Genomic DNA, 16,791 nt, shown 5'->3' with positions numbered 1-16,791 from the left:
ACAAAATCGAAATATATACTGTATGCATATGCACGTGTACAAAACTGAATCTAAGAAGCGAAATGCCCAGGGCCATGTGATCACTGCAGATTCCACCCACCCCCCTACCCCCCCACCCCCCCACCCCCGCCAAGCCCCAAGGTTAAGGTTGATGTCAGGATGTGGCTTGGGTCACAAGAATTTAGGAAGGTCCGCTGAGTAGTGGGCAGAGATTAGCTTCAGGACAGGATGCGCTGGAGCCACAAGGACTCCAAAGTGGGGGGGGAGGTCAGACCTCCGACCCTGGGACTTCCCCATAGAAGCCGTATGGAGAACGAGGCAGCAGGAAGGACCTCCCGTGTCCGTGGGTCTGCCCGGGTGTCCCCCTGCCCACTGGCTGCAGTATGTGGAGTGGCCACCAGGTGTCACTGTGGTTCCAAGCTGATTCTACATCCACCTGTCTCTCCGTGGTCACCCCACACAGCACAGTTGTAATCCCGCAAATTTCCAGGCAGTTCCCAGTCTCTGATGAGCATTCCCCTCTGTGAACGTGTTCGGACTTCAGGAACCTTGAGTCACTGGCAGGGCTGACAAGTCCACAGATGAGGAAATTCAGGGTGACGGTGTTCTGTGAGATACTCAGGGCAGAACTGGGGCAGCTCAGGGTGGGTTAGGGGACGGGTCTGATTCAGAGTCATGGAAGCCAGTGACCATCCCAGACCACAGAGTGGTGCCACAGGACTCCTAGTCCCCCCAGCCCTAGTCCCTTCGAAATGTGACCTGACTTGATATAATGGGTTAACATGAGGTCACACTGGGGTAGGGCACACCCCTAATTCAATGAGACAGAGCCGTGTGCAGACACACAAGAAGAATGACACATGATGACCAAAACAGACTGGAACACTAGAGCTACAAGCCAAGAAACCGGCAACTGCCAGGAGCGACAATGAGGCAAGGAGGGAAGAGCTCTCCCCTACAGGCTTTGGGGGTGGGGGGAGGAGGGGGAGGACGGCCCTGACACCACCTTGATTGCAGACTTCTGGACTCCTGTATTGTCTCACAATACATTCCCGCTGTTTAAAGCCCCCCAGCTTGTGGTAATTTATCCCAGCATCCCTAGAAAACGAATACACCCCACTTGAGTGCACAACTGCTTCCAACCTGGGTCTTGACTGATAACCAAAGCCCAGAAGAAATCTATGAGCCTCCTCGGGGAAAGTCAAGAACCAAAGGACATCGGGCCAATCTCTCAAGGAGACGCAAGCATCCTTGTAGGTATGCTTACCACTAAGCCCAAAGAATTACCAGATCTGTATGTCATCAGAGTCAAGTAGCACCTAACCAGAGGGGCCTACTTGTTCCAAGGTTGCTAGTGGGGAATTCCAGACACTAAAATAACGCCCTGTAGGGGCTCAGCTGTCATCTCCTGAATATTCCAAGTACATATGCTCAGTGATATCAGCAGAGGAGTTGGCTGCAAGGGCAGGGCTGAGGATTCAGGGTCAGAAACACAAGAGCCTGGTGCTCTTCCTGAAGTTGGAGCATCCAGTCAGCATGGTGGGTGGGGTCCAGGGCAGGAGGACAGACTCTAAATTAGCGGCCCAGCAGCAACCAGGCAGATGTGGTCTCCTGAGCCAGGAAGGACCCCACCAGCTGCCACCCTACCTCCCTCCCCTGGAAACAGGTGGGTCTTCTCAGACTTGGAATCCCACACCAGAATAATTGATAGGTTGGTGGAGACGCAGGAAGGAACCAAAGTGGTCCCCTTGGTCGTCCTGGGCCTCTCATACTTGTTACCACCCCATCTCCCATTTGAATCCTTGAGAATTCAGCAATGACTTTGTGGGTTACGTGTGGCATAAATGCAACTCAAACATCTACTCACCTAAGTAAATGGAAAACCTATTTCAGGCATGGCTAGATCCAGGCAACCAAATGGTGCCACACCACCAGGATTCAGTCTTTTTTGTTTGTTTGTTTCTGCGTGTTTTTATTTTTTTTAATTCCATTTCTCAGGAACATATTCTAATGGGTGGGCTTCACTCTCAACAGACTCCCCCCTTCATCGGGACAAGATGCAAATCAACAGCTCCAGGCTCACGCTCTACCTGCTTAAAACCTAAATAAAGATTCTTCTTTCCCACTAGTTCAAACTAAGGTACTGACACCCACTGGGGTCATGTGACCATCTGGAAATTACCACGACGTGTTAGATTACCCAGGCCTGGGCCAAGTGTCCATTTTAGAGCAGGAGGGGGTGGCGCAGCTCTGATGGGCAGAATGGGAAAGGGGTGGTTTCCCCAGAGAAAGTGAAGATGTTCTTAAAAAATGAAAGCGAGAACACATTTTGCAAGCAAAATGGCCTTTCTTTGTACAGTTGGTCATTGAACATAGGGGTTAGGGGCACTGACCCCCACATAGCCAAAAAGCTACATAAAAAAAACAACCCCCCCCCCAAAAAAAAAGCTACACATAACTCTTGACTCCTCCTCAGACTTAACTACTAAAGCCTCCTATCCACCAGCAGCCTTACTGATAACATCATCAATTCACACAGCATTTGCATGTTATATGCATTCTCTACTGTATCCTTGCATAAAGTAAGCTAGAGGGAAGAAAACTTTACGAAGAAAATCGTAAGAGGAAGTCCATTTATGGCGCATTCCACTTCCCCCTCTGCACTTTTCTGTCTTGAGGGTTTTTGTAAAGTGTAAGAATGCTTTCAGCCCTTGACGATACCATCCAGAATTGCAGAGGAGTTAATGTCCCCAGAGGGACAGGGTACAGGAGTTGGCAGGCAATGAGGGGCAAATGGGAGACACATTCTATGGGGTTCCTGCAGGTTCTGGAACACGATTGAACCCAGCTGCTCACAGGGGAACCAGCTCCATAAAGTGCACTCTACTGGCTTTTCCTTCTGCCTTTCCCTGTCCCCCAACTCCCTGCTTCCTGGGGTCACCTTCCCCCATTACCGCCTCCTTCTACTCCTTGTCCCAGGCTCTGTCTTCAGGCAAACCCCAGCTAAGACTAAAGGATTTTTGGAAGGTGGCTCTATTTGAAGATAGAATATCAGAAAACAGAATATCAGGGATTCATGGTTGACAAGAGATTGAAATGTACTCAAACTCGTTCATGTAAAAAGGAAATTTATTGAATAAGGGAAAATTTTCTCAAAAACCAATCACCAGTGTTCTTTAAAGCTGTAGTTTGGGGGGATTCCATTCTCTTTCTCTCCTTTTTCTGTGTCTGCCTCATTTTCTCTTCTCTTTGTCGGCTCTCTTCCTCTGTGTATTCAGGACTTCTGCTCCCAAACAGCTCTGGCTTGTCCCAGCCCTTGATTTGCTGCGATGTCAAATCTGACCCTAAATGCACAGAATTTCAGAGCTTGATTCTCCAGAGTGAGCTGGGTCTCTCAAACGCCCCTCACTTCACGACAAATTTCTAGGGTAGGAAAACTGACCAGCTTGAATTTGGGCATAAACACATGTGATGAAACTCTAGAGGAGGCAGAAAAGGGTCTGAGGACATCCCTAGAATAGTTATCCCTGTGCCGGGCAGGAGTGGGGATGTGACCAGGCAGAGGAACCATGACTACAGAGATGCTGGTCAAAGTGGCATCTTTCAAGCTGAGTGGTGGGACCGTAAGCAGCTTTATTCTTCCTCAGACTGTTGGCGTAGGTAATTTACACTTCTGTGTTTATGATCTAGCTTACCATTTCTACACCTGAAAGGCAACACTCTTTTTTTTTTTTTTAGATTTTATTTATTTATTTGAAAGAAAGTTCACAAGTAGGCAGAGAGGCAGACAGAGAAAGGGAGAAGCAGGCTCCCTGCTGAGCAGAGAGCCCGGTGCGGGGCTCGATCCTGGGACCCTGAGATCATGACCTGAGCCGAAGGCAGAGGCTTAACCCACTGAGCCACCCAGTGCCCCTGAAAGACAACACTCTTGTGTCCAGCGCGTACATAAAGAGTTGTTGCATTGATGCCCATGAGAGTGGTGGCCCCAGTTCTCCAGATAGAGAGAACCACTGAGGAGATGGAAGGACGTTGCAAAGGGGGTTGAGGACAGACAGCCCAAGTCTGAATGAAGCTTCTTGATCTCTGAATTCCAAAGGCTTGCAGGAGTGTGGCCAGACAGATGTGCAAAGCTACATAAACAAAGGGGTCCGGAAGGGGTTCGCCTCCATGGCTTACTGGTTGGGTGATGTGGGGCACGTTCCTTGGCTTTTGCAACATTAGTGTCATTGATAAAATGGGGGCAAATCTAGTGCTTATTTTCACAGCATCTTTTTAGGGAGACACATAAGGTGCTTGACTATCTGAAGGCGAAGGGGTACTCATGACAAAGGTCAGCCCCACGCCATCCATGTCAGAGAGCCGTTCTTACGCCAAGTGGGAGGCTACCTCTGGGCCATACATCTCAAATAGAGGGGTCATGTAAGTAAGGATGAGAAAGGGCATTGTAGGCTAGGGTTCCTGCTGATGGGGACAGATGGCCTCTGACACCTGCCTGATTTCCCCTCCCCAGCTCTGGGGTCTTGCTAAGTCTTGTTCTGGAAAATCAATCGATCACAGTGCATTGGTGAAAAAGACATCCTAAAGAAAAGTTGGGAGCACCTGGGTGGCTCAGTGGGTTAAAGCCTCTGCCTTTGGCTCAGGTCATGATCCCAGAGTCCTGGGATCAAGCCCTGCATCAGGCTCTCTGCTTAGCGGGAAGCCTGCTTCCCCCACCTGCCTGCCTCTCTGCCTACTTGTGATCTCTCTCTGTTAAAAAAATAAATAAAATCTTTTGGGACGCCTGGGTGGCTCAGTTGGTTAAGCAGCTGCCTTCGGCTCAGGTCATGATCCCAGCGTCCTGGGATCGAGTCCCACATCGGGCTCCTTGCTTGGCAGGGAGCCTGCTTCTCCCTCTGCCTCTGCCTGCCTCTCTGTCTGCCTGTGCTCGCTCGCTCTCCCTCTGTCTCTGACAAATAAATAAATAAAATCTTTAAAAATAAATAAATAAATAAATAAAATCTTTTGAAAAAAGAAAAGTTGAAACTAAGAGCCAAAACAAAACTGCGACACTAACTTGAACAAGTACCAAGAAATACTTTTATTATTTCCATGTTTTATCTGAAATAGCGTCAAGTGAGAATCTACCATGTGCCAGACTTACAGATATTGAGGTCATGGTCTCAGATATCCCAACAGACATGACCGCCTAAGATTGACCAAAATGCCTATATCAGGGTGTCCATTAATTTTATTATTTTATAACTAACTTTCCCACTTCTCTTTCCTTTTTATATAATTATCAAATGAATACAAGTTCATTCGGGAAAAGTCCCGTGCAGCAAAGTGTAACATTGAAAATGGAACCCCCACTGCCTCTCAGAATCCTGGCCCTTACACATACTATTAAGGAAATACACAGTTAAGGAAGAAAAACAGCCAAGCCATGGGTAGATGCTTTCCAGTCTTTCCTTTATTTTTTTTTTTTTTAAGCATCATACTATACCATACTGTTCCACAGCTTTTTTTTTTTTTCTCCTAGAGGTTTATCCTGGTCATCTTCCCCATGTGTATATAATGAGGGTCCACTTCCTTCTCTCCTTATAGCTGACATGCTGAAAATCCCTTTAAATATTATTTTGTAAAGGTAATACATCAAAACAAAGGGGGGGAATAACATAACAGAAGGTTATAATATGAAAAGTAAATATCTATATCTTATCTCTAAGCTCACAGTTCCAATCCCTGAGGTGGCTACATTTTCTGTAAATTATTTGACTAAAGTATGTGATACACTTGGAGAAAAGTGCACAGAGCTTAAGCAGACAGGTCAGTGGGCTTGTGCAAGAGGAAGACACCCACTCAACAGCACCCAGAAAAAAAGCAAACATTACCAGTACCTCTAAAATGCCCACTGATGGTACCCATTTATCTCCATTCCTTTTCTAAATAACAAAAATTGATACTGAACATTTCAAAGTTAAACAAAGAAGTATAAAAAGTCAGAGTGTAACTGACTCAGAGTATAATGGAGAACTACAGCCGTACACCTCAGCCCTTCTGTTCTCCAGATTCCACATCTCAGAGGCACAAACTCTTCCCTCTTTGAAGCTTCCTTAGGTCTTCTGATTCTTACCATTGTGTCGACCCATCCTAGGTCAACAAGTCACATTACATGGATGTGACAAATCCCATTCATAGAATGACATTTATTTAAACCCAAAGTGAGCCACTTACTATAATTGAGAGAGTGTGTTTTTGTGAAAAGGGAAAAACAGAACAAAGATTCCAGAAACACATCCACTTGCATTAGTTTCAGAAAGAGCTTCAAAAGCAACTCAAAGGAGAAAGGATAGTCTTTTTCAACAAACACTGTTAGAATAGTCAAACTCTGTATGCAAGGGACGCCTGGGTGGCTCAGTTGGTTGGACGACTGCCTTCGGCTCAGGGCGTGATCCTGGAGTCCCAGGATCGAGTCCCACATCAGGCTCCCAGCTCCATGGGGAGTCTGCTTCGCTCTCTGACCTTCTCCTCGCTCATGCTCTCTCTCACTGTCTCTCTCTCTCAAATAAATAAATAAATAATCTTTAAAAAAAAAAAAAAAACTCTGTATGCAAAAAAAAAAAAAAGGAACCTCAATTGAAATTCTCATACTTTATACAAAATTAACGCAAAACAAACTCTAGATTAAAAGGTCAAACTATAAAACTTTTTATTACATGAAAACAAAATCTGAGGGACCTAGGGGTTAGGCAAAAAAGTTTTTTGACGTGATGAAGTTGGACTTCATCAAAATGAAAACATTTGCCTTGTGAATGACAATCTTAAGAGAATGAAAAGAGAAGCCAGAGTTTGTGTTAAAATGTTTGCAAACTGTGTATTCCACAAAGGATTTGTATCCAGCATATATCAAGAACCCTCAAACTCAACAATAGGAAAACAACCAATTCCAAAAGTGGACAAAAGACTTGAACAGATACTGAATCAAAGAATATATATGTAATTAAGTCCATGAAAAGTTGCCCATCGCCACCAGCCATCATAGTGTTGCAAATTAAAATCACAGAGAAATACCACTCTTTACCTATTAGAATGGCTAAAATTAAATACACAATCTTAAGTGCTGACAAGGATACAGAGCAACCAGAATTCTCAGACATTGCTGGTGGGAATACAAAACAGTGCAGCCACTTTGGAAAACAGTTTGACAGTCTCTTAGAAGCTAAACCATGCATACACCATGTGACCCAATGATCCCACAGCTGGGAATTTGCCCCCAAGAAACAAACTTATGTTCATACAGGAACCTGTACATGAATGTTTATAGATGCTCTGTTTAGAACTGCTTAAATAAGGGAGCAATCCAACTTTCTTCAACAGGTGAATGATCAAACAGTTGTAGCTCACCCATACAGGGAAACACTATTCAGGAAGAAAGGACCCAACTATTGACACATGTAGTAGGCAGTAGCTTAAACAAATCACAAAGGCATTTTAAGTGGAAAAAAAGTTAGTCTCAAAGCTTGCCTACTGGAAGAGTCCCTTTATATGACCTTCTCAAAAAAAAAATACAACTATAGAGAAGAAATCAGTGATTGCCAGAGGTTGGGGGGCATTTGGGAAGAGGGAAGGAGGACTCTGAAGGGATAACACAAGAGAGATTTGGGGGACTGATTGGGGTTGTTCTGCATCCTAACTGTGGTGGTGATTTCGTGAACCTGTACATGGTTAAAACCCACAGACCATTCACATATCCCATAAAAGTTCATTTTACTGTATGAAAACTCTTAAATTTTGAAGAGTGAACCTAAAGTTCTAGCTGATGAATAACTATTGTAAGCAACAGTTGATCTGACCCAATTGTCACATGACCTAACAACTATATTTCATTAGTACTATGGTTTTAAAAAATATCTTCTTATGGGAAAAAATATATGGCTGCCAAGTGGACTATGACATAAGACGCCATCAACGTGAGATACATCCCAGTGTCAGAGATGGTAAAGTGTGAAAACAGGCATGCCCAGAACGAATAAAATACAGTATTTCTTTGAATGAAGAAACTATTGCTCAAAGTCATTTATGGGGAAGCATGCTAGATAGGGTTTTCCTCTATGGCTCCTCATGATCCCAAAGACATCTTGGACAAGTTATATTCCCCTTGCAGATGACCTTGCTTTAACTTTGCTCCCTCTTTTCCCTATATAGAGAATATAGCATTTGGAGGGGTAGGAAGTCATATATTTAGAATGTCACTCACCCTTTTCTGATACCTGACTCCAGCTGTCTGCTCCCTAGACAAAGAACAGGGAAGGTGGTGAGAACTCCCATGGTGTGAAATGACATGAGGCCAAGCAGAGGGCCAGGCTCTGCTGTAAGCCTGAGGGTCTGTCCATCTATGCAGGGGGGCTGGATGGCCTAGCGGCTGAGACCATCTGTGGTAGACACAGTAAGACCAGGACCCTATCTTGGCCTCTTCAGGGTTGTACGATCTCAGGCAAGTCTTTTGGCCTCCCCAAACCTCCACCTCCTCAGCTAATTTTTTAAAAATTATGGTAAGATCAGTTCACAGTTTGTTCAGAGATCTACTTCTTAACAAATGTGTAGGGTATATATAGAAATGTTGGGGAGATAGGGACAATGTTGTACAGCACTTCTCTAGGGCTAATTCCTCCTGCTCAAAGGAGGCTTTCTGCCTATTGATTAATACATCTCCATTTCCTCTTCCCCAGCTCTTGGTAATTACCATCCTCTCTGTGATTCTATGAATGTGACTATTTTAGATACTTCACATAGGGAAATGAAAGTTCTTGCTTCTTGGGGACAGATGCAGGGATTAACACTGATGACTAATACAGGAAGAGTAAATAATTGTGCTCGCTTCTACAAAACTTGCCAAAAAGTGTTCCAGGTATAGACACAAAAGGCTATATATGGCAGGGTGGGGGGATGGCTGATCTTACATGTCGACTTGGCTGGGCCATGGGGTACCCAGAGATTTGGTCAGATATTATTCTGGGTGTTCCTGTGAGGGTGTTTTTGTATGATACTTATATTTAAATGGACTCTGATTAGAGTAGATCACCCTCCATAATGTGGGTGGGCCTCGCCTAATCAGTTGAAGACCTAACTAGAACTAAAGGCAGTCCTCTCCAGAACCAGTCCCCAGCTTCTGAACTTGACCTGCACATCTTTCCTGAGCCTCCAGTGTGCCATCCTACCCATTCATGTGAGCCATTTTCTTGAAATAAATCTCTTCCCATATATATACATTTTATTGGGTCTGTTTCTCTGGAGAACACTGATTCACAAAATGAGAAAACATCTGTAAGTCAAAGAAGAGTTCTCTTTCACTTCATCCCTTAGTAAAGGGGTATATTCATAGTATATTAGCAATAATACATACTTAGTAATCTACTAGTGACAATATGGAATGATATTTTCCCAAAGAGTGCCTACAAAGAGAAAGTAAGATCTGTGTCTCATATAATCTTGTGCATGCTCTGAGCATACAGGGCAATGCACCCATACAGGGCAATGCACCAAGAAAAAGAGAAAGAGGGGAAAGAGAAGGAAGAAGGTGAAGGTGTTGAATCTTAGCACAGGTAAGAGCTCCTTGAGGACTGCAAATCCTAACTCCTTACACATGCAAGAAACCCAGTATGACCTCTCAGGTCACTCCTCGGTGAGACAGCCTATCCAAGTGAAAACTAACAAAAAGGGTGTCATTTCAGGAAGCCAGACGTGTCTTCATGTCTGTTTTTTCCCCTTGATTCTAGTTTAATCATCAAGGGCAGTTCAGAAGAAATGGAATCCCTCTTCCATATGGTACCCTTTCAATAACTGAACACTACTACCATCCCAGCCAATGGTTCTCCTCCCCAGGCTTTGTTCAAAATCTCCAACTTCTCCAACCCTTCCCCATACAACATGGTTTCCAATCCTCTCACCACTCACCTTTTGAATATGGTAACAATTTTCTAATGTTCCAGGAGCTCAAGGCATGGTCCAAAAGTGGTTTCACTAGTTCAGAAGATGCAAGGATGCTTCTGCCTATACCAAGCTGTGCTTATGGAATTGACTTTTGAAACCTAAAACTAAGCCTACATACATGGATCCATGCTACATTTCACCTTGGAGATTGTGCCAGCTTGTAACTGTTGAAGGAAAAAAAATGTCTGCAAAATTGCTCTGTGCCTCCATAGAGCTATGGATAAAATAAGCCAGAAATGGGCAGCAAAATGACTTGGGCCTCATTGGATTTCTGTCTTTATTTGATGCCACAGTTGAGATCATGACCAACATAATAAATACTCCTTTTAAAAGCTTTCGGTATTTTCTTTCTTCCTTTCTCCATTCAGTATCAGAATGGCTGGCCCTCAATCCCGTTCTCCTAGTCTCAGTCATGTACACCTGTACACCTGTCACAATCATCTTTCATCTGAATCACATTTCATCTGTCAGTGGGTGACTATGGGCAAGACCAATAAGCATGCCCTTTATATAGCAGTGAATGGGCTGGAGGGGGAAAGATGCATTCCAAACTCCCTTCTAATGTTATGGTCCTCTAGATCTGTGATCTCTTATATCCCAGTATCTGTTTGACAAGCTCCTCCCATCCACCCACCCAAATCTACTCACTGGTCAGAAACATCTGCTGCCCTCTTGGCTCCCACAAGGGTCCTCGAGCCAAATCTGACCAGTTTGTGGGTCAGAACAGGAATTTTGTGTCCTCTCTTCTTTTGGGTGGTCTGAGAATAATCACAAGATATCATTTAGAGTGGGTGGATGGTTCTAGGCATATTAACATTCTAAAGAGAGCTGATTCAGTGGATCTGTCTACTTAGAATACCAGCTTGAATCCAATCAGTAATTTTTTTTTTTAAGTTTGGGGAAGGTTGGTAGAATTTAATAATGCATCTTTGGGTCTTCATGATGACATATAGCTAGTTTGACTGGATATTTTACTTGTCAATAACCTAAGTTAAATTATTTCATGGATGAAGCTCAAAGAGGCAAACCTGCTGCGAGACAAAGGACCTGATCTGAGCTCAGTCACCCATTCACTGTGCAGCCCTGGGCAAGTCACATGAACTTTCTGTTTCAATTTTCCTCATCTACAGAACAAGAGCCTCAGAGCAGACTTACTTCAAGGCCTCTTCCAGCCCGTGGTCTCCCTGTTAACAGAATGAGAAGACAAGCCACAAACCAGCAGAAAATATTTGTAAATTACCTACCTGAGGAAGAACTTGTATCCAAAATACATCAATAGCTCTCAAAACTCAACAAAAACACAAACCACCCAATTCAAAATGGGTGAAACGTTTGAACAGACATTTTACCCAAAGAGATAGAAGGTAGTTAAACAAGCAAACGAGAAGACTTTTAACATCCTAACACAACAGGGAAATCAAAACCAAAGTGAGATACCACCCCACACATAACAGAACAGCTACACTTAAAAAGACTGAACCATACTAAGATTGGTGAAGATATGGAGCAACTGGAACTCTCATCCCCTACTAGTAGAAGCAGAAAATGCTACAACCACATTGGGAAACAGTACCACCATTTCTTAAAAAGTTGAAACATGTATTTCCCATTTGAGCTAGCCATTCCACTCCTATGTACTTCTCTAAGAGAGAGGACAGCACGTGTCCACCCAAAGACTTATACACAAATATTTACAGCACTTTTAGTAACAACCAAAAAAGTGGAAACAACCCAAAGGTCGACCAACCAGATGAATGGATAAACAAATTGTGGCATACCTACGCAAGGGAATACTACCCAGGCATAAAAACAAGTCAGCTATAGACCCATGCATTGATGTGTATCTATCTCAAAAAACTATGCTGAATGAAAGAAGCCAGAAGTGCATATTGCATGATTTTTTTAAAAAAATATAGAATTCTAGAAAATGCAAGTTGATCTGCAGTGACCTAAGTGACAGAAAGTAGATGGGCGATTGCTTGGGGAAATTACAAAGGGATTTGAGGCTAATTTGGGGAGGGATAATACATCTACCATCATGATGGTGGTGATAGTTTCGTGGAGATAGATGTATACACACACACACACACACACATATGTGGATGGACAGAGCTTTGGCATTAATGGCAATTTTGAGCTGGTAGGATTTCTAAATTTTTGTTTATCTGTATAATGATGTAAAATGCACATGACACTACTCTGGGGGCAGGAAGATTTTTTTTATTAAAATGAAGTTAGAGCCTCACGAATTATTTTCATGAGTGTGCTTCAATTTAAATGAGTTCCTGGTTGGAACCATGGATCAGTGTTGTCTTGGGTCTGGAACATTGAACTTGATCCAAAATGGAGTAAAACCAGACCACAAAAGATGTACACTTGCTTCAAATGGCACATTTATTATTCTGGGGTAAGCAAGGTATACTGCACACACACACATGCGCGCATGCGCGCACACACACACACACACACACACACACACACACACACGGTCCCTCATTCTCTCTGAGGTTGGGCAAGAAAACTGCTCAGCCTCTGTCCCCTGCTGGGATCATGGCATGCTGGACTCAGGGGGTCCAAGAGCCCCTTATTTAACTCGGTACTTAGACCTCTCCCAGTAAAACTACAGTGGGGGTTCTCAAGGTGTGGTCCTCAGAAAGGCAGCATCACCCAGGACTTCATTAGAGATGTGAAATCTTGGGCTGTACCCCAGATCTGCTGAATGGGAATCTGGGAGGGCAGGGCATGGTGATCTGTGTTATAATGAGTCCTTCAGGTGATCTCGCTGAAGTTGGAGAACAACTGAACATGCTAATGCTAACTGGTGGCTAAAAAACCCCACAAAAACTAAAAATACAAAAAAAAAAAACCCTAGAAGATTAAGAAGAAAATTAAGAAGAGCGTACCTCAGCATTGCTCAGTCTTGGCACTACTGACACCTGGGGCGGGATAATTCTTTGCTGCAGGGGGGTGTCCTGTGCATTGTAGGATGATTAGCAACATCCTTGGCCTCTGCTTGCTAGCTAGTGGCCCAGCTCCCCTGCCTCAAGCTGTGGCAACTAAAAATGTTTCTAGAGATTGCTGATTGCCCCCCGGGTTGAAAACCATTGTTATACATAAAGGTTCACAGAGTTTGACTTTGACATTATGGAAGATATCTCACTTACCCTCCTGATGTGAGCTGATCCTAGAAACTCATCTCTACAAAAAGAGAACAACAGAATAGCTCAGTTACATGTGTCTTTTAGAGAAGAAATGAGGGGCTGGGGTGAAGGCATGGCCCTGCCTTCTTTCCCGCCACCTTGAACTCATCGCCTTATCCCTCTCAGCTCACCTGGAGCCAGTCCACCTGCTTTCTGAAGCTTTTCCCACCTATGCCCTTCCCAATTGTCCATCTGACTCCCCGCCTCCAGAACTGGAAGGGAACTAAGAAAGAGTGGCATCCCAAAAGTCAAAGAAAAAGTACTTTCCAGAAGAAATAAGGAGTCAGAGTGAGGCACCATAGAAGCAGGACAACACCAGGACAGAATAGAAAGCATAGTGTCTGGCATTTACAGGAAGCCATCAGAAGGGCCACTGAGGAAGACACCAACAATTTGACAAAGCCTTGGGTGTGGATGGCTGGTTTCAGCAGTTTGAAGGATGAAAGATGAGGGAGGGAAGAAGGGATGTGAGCAGGGGTGGGAAGTAGAGGGCAAGGATGGGGGAAGCTTTGCTGTCATGGCTCATAATCTACTTACCTTGACCTCCAGGCTCCCACCAGGGTCCTAGGTCTGAACCTCACCGTGCTGTGTGAGAGCACATGCCTCTTCTCCTTCCAGCAATGAACCATCTGTGCGGAGCAGTGACATGCCAGTGAGTCACAGAACTGGCTCCCCCCCTCTACGGAGGCTGAAAGGAACTTAATACACCATCACTGATTTATATATATGATCTCAGGAGACCAAGAGAGCTATAAAGTAAACTCCGTGTCTTTCTCCTGTTCCAGAATTCCACAACCCTCCCTTTATCTTGATGAGTTGCTTCCTGTGTGCTTCTTCAGGCAGACTTTGCATACAAACATATTTGCCATCAAGAAAGCACAATAAATCCTGCCCCACCACTGCAATGTACCTCATAAAAACCTCATAAATTGGACCCAAATGTTCACTGCAGAAGAATTTAGAAGAGAAAACTTAACTGTGAGAGAAGAATGTCTATATTCAAAGGGGTTTGAACTGGAACCCAGAGTAATCACCAATCATTTTCCAGCTGTTTTGTCATCACTCTTGTTTTCTTTGTGGCACACAAGGAAGCATTTTGGGTTTTTTGGTCTGTCTTCCTGACTAAAAGGCAGGTTTTATGAGAGAAAAGGCTTTTTCTGCCCTGACCAGTGGAGTATCTCTGAAGCCTAGAACTGTGTCTAGTATGTAGTGTAAGATCAATAAATGTTGACAGGATGGATGGATGGATGGATGGATGGATGGAGGGGTGGTGGGTAGATGGTTGGATGGGTGGGTAAATTGTTGGGTGGGTGGATAGATGCATAGATGGATGGGTAAAGGGTGAACTGATGAACAGATAAATGGATGGGTGGGTGGAAAATGGGTAGACAGATGGATGGAGTGAAAACGTTACATGTCATTACCCACATAATCACTGTACAAATCTCTATCTCTCAGGCCTAATTATGCAACCCTATCTAGTAAAGGTCCCCCATGGTTCCCATTGTAATCTAATTCCATCTTAATTGAATGGAGAGTATTCAACTTAAACAAACAAAAAAATACATTGACTCCCTTTTTTATCTTTTGTTCCACACATCTCCTCACTAGGAAAAAGGGAAGTGGATCTGTTAAGAGTATTTCCTTCTTTTGATGAGTCACGAGTAATTCAGAATGTGGAGCTACCTTTTCAAATCCACAGAATTACTTAAACCTGAGGTTTCTTGGTGAGAAGAGCTTTGTCCAAGGTTCCCCCTTGATTCTGTAAACCCTGGAGGAGAGGGGGACCTCAGACCCATTCTATTTTCATATCCTGGCTTGGGACTGCCTGGCTGTCAGGAAGCGAGACAACTATGGCCATTCCTAGAGGTTCCATCTAACAGAAGGGGGAGAGGGCGCAGGTCCCCCTCAGGTCATGTGTATTCAATAAGGACATGCTCATTTTTGACATGGATGAATTTTGAGGGTTTACACAATGAATAACCTGGTGTATGCATAAATAGCCTCCCACTTTCTCTGTCCAAAACGTAAATCATTTGAAAATTCCAGGCCAGCTAAGTGTTCTCGTACATATGTTTTAAAAGAAAGCAATTCAAGCATTTGATCTGGCTAAAACCTTGGGACTGGTCTCTAGTGACTAAAAGGGGGCTCTTCCTCTCGGGTCAGCCACAAAGTCTCAACTGGCTTCTCTTCAAAGCCCGTTCTTCACCCACCAGTTCTACCAACACCCTCCTGGTTATCTGTACTTCCCACTTAGAGACTCAACACGTTTCTGCAAATCCAAACAGAAAGCCAGTAAGACCATGCATCTGGTCCAACTGGACACATCTCGTGGCTTGATCTGCCTCAGAGGAAAATGCAGAGAGGGCAGGTAATGACTTAGAGGAGTAACAGGGAACTTGGCAAAGCAACATGGAGTGAGCAGAGGCAATCTGGGTTAAGAGTCCCTAGGACCTCTCTCTCCTCAGCCACAGTTCCTCCCTCTGCCCTTCAGTTTGGGGCTAAATGCTTTCTAGCTCTTCCCATGAGAATGTAAGAATGAGCTCCCGATTAGGCTACAATGATTCCTTTTAAATTCCTCTGCTGCACATTGTAAGACCCAAGAGATGCTGACTGTGCATGCACGTGCATTTGTAATGATTTTAAAAAGCCTAGATGACTTTTTGCCGAAGTTTTCCAGGATGTCCCTTGAGTGCCATCATTGTAGTACCTCTAAAGAGGTGTGTTTCCTCACCAGGAAGCCAAGGTCTTGACCATCTTCCTCCGGACCGCAGAGTAGATGCTCTCCAAGGACAACTTGACTTTTCTTATCTCCAAGGGCAGTGACTCATGGTACACACTCTGCAGGTTTCTGAATGTGTTCAAGCCCCTTCCTTCTTGCAGGACTTTCCAGCATCCATAGAAGTAACTGAAGATACCAAGGGGCCTTCCTTCCAGCATAAGAAAGGTGAGAAAGAATAAAGAGGGATCACAAGGGGGAAAAACATCTTTTCTGGTATTTTTTAAATTGAGCTATTTCTTATACACAAAAAAGTACACAGACCATCTGTGTCCAGCTCAGTGAAACATTACATGTCGGTGCCCACATAATCACTGTACAAATCAAGATACAGAACGTTTCTAGCACCCAAGTGTGTTTCCTCCTACCTAGTCCATAGCTGTCTCCCAAAAGCAGCCACCATCGATGTCTACTGCCCATGGATAATTTTTACCTGTTGAGTTTCATAAAAAGGAAATCGTAGAGTATAGTTGGTGTGTGTGTGTGTTTTGCATCTTTTGCATACATGACTTTTTTTTAGTCAATTCCACTTGTTGCATATGTCAGTACTTTGTATTTTTTTAACTGAAATATAGTTAACACCCAAGGCTACATTGGTCTCACATGTACAACACAAATCTCTATATAGTACGCTACGCTCCCCACAGGGTATCGACCATCCGCCACCACATTATGCTATTACAACGCCACTGACTGCATTCCCTACACTGTACCTTTCATCATTTTGAAGTATTGTTTTCATACTCTTTGGGTAAATACCCAGTAGTGGAATTCCTGGATCCATGGTATTTAATTTTTTGAGGAACCTCCATACTCCTTTCCACCGTGGCTGCACTGGTGTGA

At 44.0% G+C, this 16,791-nt stretch overlaps 1 long non-coding RNA gene across 1 annotated transcript; it reads right to left on the bottom strand.

Moving 5' to 3' along the window:
* Window positions 1-10,520: 10,520 nt before the first annotated feature.
* On the bottom strand, window positions 10,521-13,787 carry LOC122907785. The gene is made up of 3 exons (XR_006384748.1): window positions 13,707-13,787; window positions 13,134-13,167; window positions 10,521-10,727 (listed from the first exon to the last, which is right to left on the bottom strand). It is a non-coding gene; the product is annotated as an uncharacterized LOC122907785 (long non-coding RNA).
* Between the last annotated feature and the right edge of the window lie 3,004 nt (window positions 13,788-16,791).

Source organism: Neovison vison, chromosome 5 (genome assembly GCF_020171115.1).
Source record: "Neovison vison isolate M4711 chromosome 5, ASM_NN_V1, whole genome shotgun sequence".
Lineage (NCBI taxonomy): Eukaryota > Metazoa > Chordata > Mammalia > Carnivora > Mustelidae > Neogale > Neogale vison.
Note: the sequence above shows the minus strand (reverse complement) of the source record. Positions and strands in the feature narration are given on the sequence as shown.